Below are 12,840 nucleotides of genomic sequence, written 5' to 3'. Positions count from 1 at the left end.
ATGTAATATTCTATATGATAAGCTCTCTCTTGAAAAGTTGACTCTCAAGTAGCTACAAACATTGTCTTTACAAAAGATTCAATTTATTGTTGATCCAAAGCTTTCCCACATCAGATTCAAGAAAGCTTTTTATATTCCCACGTTTGATTAACTTACATCGTTGTCAGAGAAAAAAGCATCCGCCTCATTGAATATTTGGGTGAATCATTCTCTCTATTTACATTCATTTCCATTTATCATATTTATTTGTTGTCATTACTCCCTCATTCATCCATAACAATTTCATTAAACACCCCCTTGGTATTTAATAGTCTTGAATGTAGTTTTACGTCATTGATGTTTATTAATGTCAGATCTAGGATTTATTACATTTAACTAGGATTTGCCCATTATCATTTTATTTAATTAGTTTAACAAAAAAGCTTAACACTTTTTGGTGAAACAACAGTAATTAAATAGAAGCTTAATTAAGTACTATACTTTCTCTCGTCCAAATTCCAAAGAATATCAAAAGTCAAAATTTTATCCTAAAGTAAGAAGAGAAAGAATTGATCAAAAAGATATCGACAAATTATCATTACTATATTATAAGTGTGAAACCTCAAATCAAAAGCTAAAAGATTGAAATAACCTTATGAAATTAAATGACTATAAAACCCATTGAAAAATAAATATATTATCTTGTTCATACAACTGTTACATTAAACAACATTGTCTTTGTTGTTATAGAAATATGAAGAATTTGAGAAGTTATGTTGAATAATAAATAAATACACGAAATCCATTGACTATTTAATACATGGACCATATTCATACATATTGAAACACAACAGATGAATTTTGTTCCTCATTCCCTTTCTTCTGTTCAATTGCATTTAAGTTCTTACATAAAGTTTAAGTTACAATCTTTCCAACTTACTTGTGTTAGTTTATATGAGTCCACCAAACTATAGAGTACCTGATCCTCTATGAGTTTCCACTGAGAATACTTATGAAGCAGTAAGTAAAAGAGACACGGGATTTTTATGTGGAAAAATCCCACTCAAGGGGACAAAAAACCACGACCTACATTTATAGGCTTTCAACTTCACTAACTTGTAATCTCACTATTACAAGTCACTCTGTAATGACTCTATTACAAAGACTTCAACTTAACTAACTTGTGATACTCTTACTACAAGCCACTTTGTCACTCTCTAGTTACAAAGAGTTTAACTTATGACTAACTCTAGTCACAACACAAACTTAGAGGGTTTGTAATTTTTGGTTTCCTAAAACACAACTTCTAAGAAGCAAGATAGGAGTTACAATGAAGAACAAATAACAAGATTAAAACTCAACTACGGATACTCATAGACTTATTGTGAAACTGATCCTTTAGTGGAGTTGTCTTCTTGCTCTTGACACACTTGTGACTTCAATGCTGGATCAACACTTTTAATGCTTGAGAGAATATCACTAAATGCTCAAGTGAATATCTTGTGCCTTGCACTAGGTTGTTATACTACAAAAGACATCACAATGGTGATGTCAATTCTTGGTACACGCTTCATTCCAATGAGAAGTGACTATTGCACTGTCTGTTGCACTATCGCGTGTACTATTGCAGACAGTCACTTTCTGCAGTTGCGTTCCAGCTGTATGGTTGATTTGTACTTCTTCCAGAGAACACCAAGGGATCAAGTCCCTATTGTGTTCCTCTTTGGAGCAGTTCATTTGCTGGAGATCAGACAGGACTTCGTTCATTTGAAATGTGTACCAAGTGAGTCAGGTTCTCTATCTGGTTCTTAACACTAAGTTTGTTATATCATCAAAACACAAGAGGCATAAGGCAAAGACATTGACTGGACTTCGTTCATTTGAAATGTGTACCAAGTGAGTCAGGTTCTCTATCTGGTTTTTAACACTAAGTTTGTTATATCAGCAAAACACAAGAAGCATAAGGCAAAGACATTGAAAACCCATCAATTTTCCCCTTTTTGATGATAACAAACTTAGGCATTGATAGTATTTGTTTAGAGCAGAAATAACCAAATGAGGCACTAGGAACTTCACAAGTTCCCCCTGACCTGTTGCTTTTCATCCCCCGTTTCACAATACATACACCTACTATCTTAGTGCAACATACACCTACTATCATAGTGCATACACTACTCACTAATATCACAATGCATACGCTACTCACTACTATCTATCTTCCCCTTTTTGGCATCATTAAAAATACACAAGCAGGCAAACAACATAAAGAAGTCTAACATAACCAACTCATACCACATATATGCACACAACATGGCAGGAAAAAAAAGTCAAAGTAAAATAGCATTGTACAGGCAAAAAGAGGAGCTCTTTCATTGATATTAACAATGGACTGAGCAAAACAGGAGCAGTATTGGTGAAATCCAGCATGCCATCAGCAAAAAGACAAACAAAAAATAGAAACAGCAGCCACAAAACATCATAACAGAAAACATTGGTCACTAAGGGGGTATCTAAGAGGCACTAGAAGAGGAAGACTAGGAGAGAGAAGCAGCAAGGGTTTTGAGAACCAGGTCCAGTCGGGCATTTGCAGACAGCTGTTCTTCAAGTAGTTTTGCACGAAGCTTATCATTTTCCTTTGTCAGGCATGCAACTTCTTCACTAACGGAACCAGTTCTTTAACCGCTTGACTGAGCTGAGTTTCTAGTATGGCATTCTAAGCCCTCAACCTTTTAATATCTTCAGAAGCAACATTTTGAGCATTGATCAGCTAAGAAATGGTTGAGATGTTTCCACCAACCCTTTCTACGCACTCACATTCTTCCAAAGTGGTTTTAGAGAAGGCTTGCTTGCATGCCCACTCTGTGATTACCAAAAGGGACCTCGTAAAATTTAAACACTTGAGTGAGGAGAAAGCCATATGGTAGCCCATGATTCCCACCTTTAAAGTTTGCCACCTTTTGCATATGATCTATCATGATTGCTGGCAGATTGATTAGGACAAACTCATCAAGAGCCTCCATTAAGACCAGATCAGACTTTGTAGCAATAGACCGCCTCTCAGAATGAGGTAAAAGCACCTTGGTAACTAGCTCAAAGAGAAGTTGATACTCAGGAAGTAGTACCTTCTTATGCACCTGTTCCCCTTGCTGAATAGCTTACTCTTTCATGATAGCTCTCCTAAAGTTGGCACCACAGATACCTTTGACTGAGGACATTCCTTCACATGGAATCTGGAGAACCTTCCCCAATGCTGAAGTGTCAAGTACAATGTCTACTCCATTTACTAGCACACAGATATGATCACCCTTAACAGTGAAGAGAGATGCGTAGAAATTTTGTACCGCATCTTTGTACATAATAGGCATGTTCTCCTGAAACAAGTGCTCCCATTACTGAAATTTCACTATCTCCAAAATTTTCCTTATACCAGCCATATCTGAAATTGCCAAATTAAACGTACGACCCCACAAGACTTTCTGAGATCTCAATCTCTCCTGCCAAAGACCGCTGTCATTAGGTATGATCTTCATAGAACCAGGTTCCCCTACAGTTTCCCATTTTCATTTTCTAGATTCTTCAACAGACTTCCCTTTCTAACTTGCGAGCCCTTTAGCATCTCCTTCAGACATAGCTTGCTCAACTATACTCTTCTTAGACTTACTGCTACCCATCACAGATATTCCACTTTGTTTTTTCATAGCTTCATCGGAAGCTCCATCCACAGACTTCTGGATTTTTGTAGGTCGTTCTACTAAGGAACTGAGTTCCTTTAGAGTATCTTTGTCAACCTCATCCACTGGAATACTTCTGTCAGTCACAAATTCCCCTTGTTTCATTAACCTCTTCTTCCTTGTCTTGACACTCCTCTTACTTTTCTGCAAGGTAGACTCGTAGCCCTCTTTCTACTGCAACCTGATAGTGGGTGACTTGGAAGAGGATTCTAAGGGCTTAGGATAATCAAGAGGTTTAGGAGAGGGTTTACCTGGAAGAGAATCAGGTTCTCCAGCAGGTTTTCTTGGGATAGTTTCATGGGTTAAAAATTCGAAGAGTACTATGGTTCTTTCATCACCTAGGAATGGAGTTTCTTCCCCCTGATACTCAGAGAAGAGATATGCTCCTTCATTTATCAGACTCTCAGCAGTGATAGCCATGATGTTATGCGTTGCTTCCTTTTCTGGTGACTCTGTGAGAGTCACTGAGTCTAAAATGGAGGAATTCAGATACTGATAAGGATTATCCTTAGAGACCTCTGATACCTGAGAGGTAACACCTCCTAAGTGTTCTTTGATGAGATCAGAGGAATGGGGAGACATGTGGTTTTCAATACATGGAACGGAAATAGGGTTTGATAAAAAAGGAAAAACTATAGGAAATGAGGAGGAAATAGGTGTGGGTACAGTAACATTGGAAAGAGTGGAAGAGTGAATTTTTGGAGATGACTTTAAGGATGATAGGGAAGTGGGAGTGGTGTTAATGGTGGGAGAAGTAAGCGATCGTTCGATTGCCATTATAGGAGTATTTGGTAGGTAAGTAGAGTGAGAGAGAAGTGAAGAGAAGATCATAGAGATACAGAAAAGATGAAGGTTCATGACTTGCTATAAGGGAGAAAGAGAGTTTTATGAGAAGAAGGGCTAATGATGAGAAGAGAGAGAAACGGGTTCTGAACAGTCCTAAAAATGGCAGTAGGTTTGTGGGAAAACGTTATCGTGTAGAGGGGATGAAGGGATTTGAAAGACAAGACATGACATGCAAACTTTGAAAAGTCGGATGATGTGGCAGTTGAATTAATTTTGTTAACCTTTTTGATAAAGCATGCAAAACAATACATTTCTACTAACCTATGGTACAAGAAACTGATGCCCGAACAGTTTTTGAAAAAGATTTTGGCAGCTCTTCTTTCGCAGTTCATAATTGTACCTTTAGCTTCTATGATCGTCATGCGTGTTTACCTGCAACAGTATCGATGTGAGTTAGGCTTGGCCTGAAAACACTTTAGCTAATTTTACATGAAGGTGATTTCCATAGCCAACTGATGGAGAATCAAGTTCTCTAGTAGACTTTAATAACCCCAGCTTCACCCTGTTTCTTCCAAAATGTTCTTTACTCAAAGCGTTAGTGAAGATATCTGGAATTTGGGATTCTGTGCCGCAGAACTTCATACAGATCAACCCTTTCTCATATTGTCCCTCAGAAGATAATGCCTCACTTCAATGTGCTTGGTCCTTTTGTTTTGAACTGCATTCTTGACCAAGTTGAGTGCACCGGTGTTGTCACATAGAAGAAGCACACCATCAGTAAATACCCCAAAATCCTCCAGTTGCTGCTTAATTCATAGGGGTTGAGCACAGTAGGATGTTGTCACTACGTATTCTGCTTCAGCTATTGAAGAAGCCACTGAGTTTTGCTTCCTTGTGCCCCAAGAGATGAGACACGATCATGGCAAGAGAGCCATTCCAGAAATGATTTTCTTGTCCACAAGATAACCTGCATAGTTAGCATCATCATACCTAATGAGATTAAAACTGTCACCTGAGGAGTAATACAGGACCAGGTCCTGTGTTCCCTTAAGGTATCTCAAACTTCTTTTGGCACCCTTCAAGTAAGATTCCTTGGGATTTGATTTTGGGTTCTATCTGGAATAGAAATACAGAAAGGACTAGGATTTTTTTTGCGATTTTTATTCTTGTCTAAATACAGAATGAAGGGGAGTAATTATGTTATCAAGTAGATGGGATCTTCCGTGTTTCCAAGTGGGGACTGAAGTTTGATTAGTGGAGAAACTAGGTAAATTAAGTGGATTTCCCTGCACTCCTTGTTTTGCTAGTTGTGGTAGTAAATAAAGTACCAGGTTCCTCGTGAGAAGTGGAAGAGGATGTTGCATTGTCTTTACCCGTATCCTTCATCTAACTCACCATATCAACCTTCCCAATTGAAATATCAGATATTTCTCAAGGACCAAAAGTGGTTCATCGTCTTGATCATCATTGTTCCCTCCTTTGTTAGAGGATGGTGTCTCGTTGAGTATCACATAAACACTTTCTTCCACATAGTGTGCCCTTTTGTTGTAGACTTTGTAGGTTTTGCTTTGAGGGAAGTGTCCTAGAAGGGTTCCTTCATCGCTTCTTACATCAAACTTCCTGAGCTGGTCCTTCCCGTTGTTAAGAAAATAGTATTTGCATCCAACGGTTCTAAGATGAGTTATCTTTGGTTTTATTCCATTGAGCAACTCAAAAGAGGTTTTGTTTAGGAGGGACCTGATTATACACATGTTCACCAAGTAGCAAACATCATTTATTTCTTCTACCCAGAAATTTTTGGCGATTTCCCTGTCAATGAGAATTATCCATTCCATGTCTTCCAGAGTTTTGATCTTCCTTTCAACAACGCCATTTAGCTGTGGAGTCCTTGGTGCTGAGAAGTTGTGAGTGATCCTATTTCCATTACAACACTCATCAAATCTTGGCATTGACATATTCTATCCCGTGGTCAGATCTTATACGTGCTTCCTTCAGTTCCATCTCCACTTGGATCTTCTTGACAAGTGTTGCAAATACTTCAAAAGTCTCTTCCTTTGCTATAACAAGCAGTGTCCAGGTGGATCTTGAATTTGGCAGCCCACGAACCAGGTTCTTCTGAATCAATTCATTCAGAAGTGAGAGCCTTGAGTGTTCCAATCCTTTATCCCAAGGTTTCACATCATTGTCAACAACCTTCAAGCAGCTCATATTACCAGTTTGTAGGGATTTAAGGTCAGCACAGTAGATGTTCTTGTTCTTTTGGCAACTAAGACCACTTCATCAGTTACTAGATTGGTAACTGTGCGCATCTTTGATAAGAACTCTACATTGCTCCCTTTTATCACAGATTTGAGACACACTAAAGAGATTATGCTTTCGGCAACTCACATGGCACACGTTCTTAATTGAGTGTGATATAGACTTTCCATCTTTTCAACACTGAGAATATATCCCCCCTTTTCTTCTTTTTTTATTTTATATATACACATGATACATTCCTTTTTCTGCAGGGCTTTTAGTGAGAGACAATCCATGGTGTTGTATTTTTAGCATCCACTGTTCATGAACCATTGCAGTCCACTTCCTCTCACTGTTCCCTGCACATATAAATCATGGGTTAGATTTAGGAACCCAAACTAGTTTGGATCCTTTGTTATGAGAAAAGGGATGGATAAGGGCTTTTCTAGTCCATGCAGGCAATATTCATTTCTTGCGAGCAATACCTGGTCCCTCTTTAGTAGTCACGTTTTCAGTAAACACTTTGTTTTTTTTTAACAGATTGAACCCTGGCCTGGGAATTTTCTTTGAAGTGCCTATTGTTCCCACAGTGGGTACACAGCCAGTTATCAGGAACAGTGACGTACTTGCTGTGAGGGTTGTAGGGAGTTTTCTCCTTTTGGAACCCAGTTCCCTTCCACTATTGTTGAAGTATATGGCAATGATAGCATCTGAGGACCAGGTCCACTTCAGAGATTTCTCAAGATCAATTTTTACTTTCTCCAATTCAGCTTGAAGTTGCCTATTTTTCTCAAGTTCACCACATAGACTAGTTTTCACATCATTTAATTCCTTCTCAAGCTTGATGTGTGTCTCACTAGCTATTTCCTTCCCTTTCCCAATACTCACAATCTTATGTTCTAAATTGAGTCCCTCAATGGTTTCCTCTAGGTTAGTGATTATCACCAAAAAGTCATCCTTCTCTTGCTCAGTAGCCGCAATTTTCTCTTTTAGAGTGTATTTTTCATTGCTAAGGCCTTCTATGGTTTCCTTCAAATCAACAACCACTACCATCAGATCATCTCTCTCATTTTCTACACTATTTACTATTTCATTCAAAACTTCCTTTTCTTTTTCAAGATTAGATATGGTCTCATTTAGACCACCAGATCATCTCTAGATTGTTCAGCTTCTCCTAATTCTATGGTCAAGATCTCCTTATTATTATCAAGGCTATAATATGCATCAATTAGAACATTTGGTAATGACCTTAACTTCTTAGAAGAGTAGGATTTCGGATTTTTTTGAACATTCCTAAAATTTACCTCATCATTTTCATCCTCTTCATCATCGTCAAACTGAGCCATCGGCGCGAACAATGAGTCATATTTCGTTGCTTCAGTTTCCACTACCATCATGGAGTTGTTTTCTACATCTGGTTCCCTTTTGATTCACTGGAAGAGTCTCCCCAAGCAGCAAGAGCCTGCTTTACAATATTGTCAGCTGCACTTTTTTCACTGAATCGTTTGTCTGGAACCGGGTTCCTTTTTGCTGCTTTGTCAGGGTTTTGTTTGTATTGCTCCTATTTCAGAAGTGGACAGTCTTTGATGAAATGCCCTAGCTTTCTGCACCTATGATAGAGATCATTGTTCCTTGCCTTACTTGAACTGCACCTCTTCGGTATACCACCATTCCTTCGAACCATCTTTTGAAACCTTTTAGTAAGATAGACCATATCACTATCTTCTTCACTTGAGTCATTGTTTTCAGCCTTCAGTACCAGGTTATTTTCTTTCTTTGGCTCTCTCCTTTTATTGTCTTTCTTTCTTTTCATCTCGTATGTCTTCAGATTACCAATCAACTCATCCATGGTTAGAGTTTGTAGATCTTTAGCTTCAGTGATGGCATTTACCTTACTCTCCCAAGAACCAGGTAGAACACTGAGAATTTTCCTTACAAGCTTGTTTTTGGGAATAACATCTCCAAGTGGATGAAGCTCATTTATGATGGATGTGAATCTACTGTGCATATCCTGTATAGAATCATCATCCTTCATCCTAAAGAGCTCATACTCAGTGGTGAGCATGTCAATCTTGGACTATTTAACCTGAGTAGTTCTTTCGTGTGCGGTTTGCAATGCTTCCCATATTTCTTTGGCAGAATCACAAGCTGAGACTCTGTTGTACTCATCGGGTCCTATACCATATACCAAGATTTTCTTGGTGCGACAGTTCTTTTCTACAGTTTTTTTGTCAATATCACTATACTCTTTTCTGTCTTTCGGCACCATTAGTCCAGTTTCTTTCAGCTTCTTCATAGGAACATGTGGACCATCATAGATGATGTCCTATAGTTCTGAATCTTTGGCCATTATAAAATCATGCATATGAGTCTTCCACCAGCCGTAGTACTGACCATTGAATCTTGGAGGTCTTTAGGTTGATTGTCCTTCCTCAAAGTTGGGTGGAGCAACCATTGAGATCCTTTCTAGGTGTTAACCTTTTAGAAAGAATCTGCTCTGATACCAATTGTTAGTTTATATGAGTCCACCAAACTATATAGTACCTCATCCTCTATGAGTTTCCACTGAGAATACTTATGAAGCAATAAGTAAAAGAGACACGAGATTTTTACATGGAAAAATCCCACACAAGGGGACTAAAAACCACGACCATCACTTGTAGGCTTTCAACTTCACTAACTTGTAATCTCACTATTACAAGCTACTTTGTAATGACTCTATTACAAAGACTTAAACTTAACAAACTTGTGATACTCTTACCACAAACTACTTTGTCACTCTCTAGTTACAAAGACTTTAACTTATGACTAACTCTAGTCACAACACAAACTTCGAGTGTTTGTGATTTTGGGTTTCCTAAAACACAGCTTCTAAGAAAGAACGATAGGAGTTACAATGAAGAACAAATAACAAGATTACAACTCAACTATGGATACACATAGACTCATTGTGAAACTGATCATTTAGTGGAGTTGTCTTCTTGTTCTTGACACACTTGTGACTTCAATGTTGGATCAACACTTTTAATATTTGAGAGAATATCACTAAATACTCAAATGAATATATTGTGACTTGCACCAGGTTGTTATACTACAGAAGACATCCTATGGTGATATCAATTCTTGGTACACGTTTCTTCCCAATGAGAAGTGACAGTTGTACTGTCTGCTGAACTGTCGCGTGTACAGTTGCAGACAATCACTTTCTGCAGTTGCGTTCCAGCTGTATAGTTGACTTGTAATTCTGTCAGAGAACACCAAGGGATCAGGTCCCTGTTGTGTTCCTCTTTGGAGCAGTTCATTTGCTGGAGATCAGACCGGACTTCGTTCATTTGAAATGTGTACCAAGTGATTCAGGTTCTCTATCTAGTTCTTAACACTAAGTTTGTTAGATTATTAAAAGATAATAAGCATAAGGAAAAGAAATTGAAAACCCATCAACTTGTCTTTCTCCTATTTAAGAACGATCTTTACAAAAAAATTTGTAACGACCCGGCCGGTCGTTTCATGAGTTATCGCTCTGTTTTCCCCATTTCTAATTTCTTCTGTATTCTTCAGCTGTGTTTTATATTATCGTGATTGGTTGATTCGGGTCCGGAATGGTCTTGGAGTGGAATGAGGTACTTAGCGTCCTATTTAGAAGCTTAAATTGAGAAAAGTCAACTGAATGTTGACTTATGTGTAGACGGTCCCGGAATGAAATTCCAAGAGTTGGAGTAGCTTCGTAGGGTCATTTGCGACTTGTGTGAAAAAGTTGAGAATATTTTGACGAGGTTTGATTAGTTTCGGAGTCATTTGTAGAATTTATGAGTTTGGAGTTCTTAGGCTTGAATCCGAGATTTGATGTTTGGTGTTGTTTTGGGTGATTCGTGGATTTGACTAAGTTTGAATGATGTTATGGGATGTGTTGGTATATTTTGTTGAGGTCCCGAGGGTCTCAGATGTGTTTCAGATAGTTATCGGAGGAGATTAGCTATTGAAATAGATGATGGGTTGCTGGGGGGAGTTGCTAGTGTTTCAGGGGCGTTCTCTGAAGTTGAGAAAGTAGACCGCACTAGAAATTTGCGGTCAGCGATGTGTCTTCGCGGGGGCAGTAGAATTCTGCACTCAGCGAAGGAGGCTAGCGCGGACAACGGAATTGGAGGCGCAACCGCAGGAGCTGGCAATATTTGCAGCCGTGGCGGTAAATCCACGGACATCAGAGTTAGTGGCACGGGGGCATTTATTTTGCGCGGTCAGCGAATTTAGGATCTGGAAGGTGCACTATAAATACGAGATTCAGGGTTTTATTTTCATATTTTAACCTAGAGAGCTCGGGCTTTGGCGAGTTTTCGAGGAAATTTCAAGAAAACTATCGGGGTAAGTGATTCTAACTCAATTTTGGCTAAAATACATGATCATAACGTTGGATTCATCATTTGATTAGAGATTTGGGATGAATATTGGAAAAAATTTGTGGAACTTCATAAAATGAACTTTTGAAATTTGAAAGTCGATTCGAAGTCGGAATTGAGTGAAACTAATATGGTTAGTCGCGTAATTGAATGGGTTGACGAATTTTGTGACTTTGGTCGGATTTCGAGTCATGGGACGAGGGCCTATCTTTTGAGTTGACTTTTTGACTTTTGGTCCTAAGCTTAGCATTTTCTTATGGGATTGATTCCTTTAGCTCGTGTTGATTGTATCAAATTGTTTATGGCTAGATTCGGAGTATCCGGAGGTCGATTTGAGGGGCAAAGACATCGCGGAGTAGGATTTTGGCTTGGTTGAGGTAAGTAACGCTTTCAAACTTGGTTCAGAGGGTTCAAAACCCCGGACTATGTGTTATATGATCGTATCGAGGTGACCCACATGCCAAGTGATTGGCGTGCGGGCGTGGACCGTAAGAAATGTGGCCTGGTTCATTCCATGGCACCACTTAGTGACTCTTTCTTGCTGATATTGTTGTTTCTATCATGTGATATTTTATGGAGATGGAGTTCTCCACATGGATGGATTTCTCTGGACATGGATTTGTCCGAAGTATTGATATATGGAGATGGATTTCTCTACAGGGATGGATTTCCCTGGACATGTATTTGTCCGAAGTATTGATATATGGATATGGATTTCTCCACAGGGATGGACTTCCTTTTTTTTCCTCGGTACCAAGTGACGTCTAGTCATTGTTGAGTATATTCCGGGATGGATTTCCCTGGGCCGGATGACCATATGTGGTATCGATTGGTTGAGTGTGTATACATATATACCTGGAGATGGATTTCTTCTCAGGGTTGGATTACTCTTGTTCTTCGGTACTGGATGACTTACTGTCAGCGTTGTATATGTTCTGGAATAGATTTCCCCGGGCCGGGTGGCCATATGCAGTACCGAGTGGTTGAGCGCTTGAGAGTGGGAGCACATAGTGCATTTCATACATTCTGTGCATTAGCATGCAGAGTTAGCTGAGCCTTATATTTTACATTGTTCAAATATGTATTTATTTCATTGTTGAACTATATTCCTGAAAGAATAGCATGCCTACTTTACTATGCAGCTTATCTCTATTTTCTGTTGAGGTTACGTTCGTCACTACCTATCAGTCCATAGGTTGGACTTGTTACTTACTGAGTTGGTGTACTCACGTTACCCCCTGCACCTTGTGTGCAGATCCAAGTGCTTTCGGTCCCAGTGGTAGTCATTGATTGAGGTTGCAAGCTTAGGAGATTGTTGAGGTATCTTCATGGCGTTCACAGATCTTGACCCTCCTTCTCTATTCTAATTGTGTTTCAGTTGTATTCAGTAAACATTGTAGTAGACTATGTTATTTTTCTAGATGCTCATGTACTCCGTGACACCCTGATTTTGGGTTGGTTGAATCGTGTTATGGATTTTGCTTTATGTTTTTAAATAGTTTATTTAAACGATGAAAGTGTTTATCCGCAAATGTTCTATTTACTAGTATTGTGGTTTGGATTACATTGAGTGGAGGTTGGCCTAGTTCCACGATAGGCGTCATCACGATGGGTTGAGTTTTGGGTTGTGACAATTTTATACAAGTCTTCACTTACAAATTGAAGAGAGATTTTGGTAATTGTCGTGGAAAGAGAAGTTGAGAAGATAACGG

Source organism: Nicotiana sylvestris, chromosome 1, assembly GCF_000393655.2.
Source record: "Nicotiana sylvestris chromosome 1, ASM39365v2, whole genome shotgun sequence".
NCBI lineage: Eukaryota > Viridiplantae > Streptophyta > Magnoliopsida > Solanales > Solanaceae > Nicotiana > Nicotiana sylvestris.
This window is presented reverse-complemented; position numbering follows the sequence as displayed.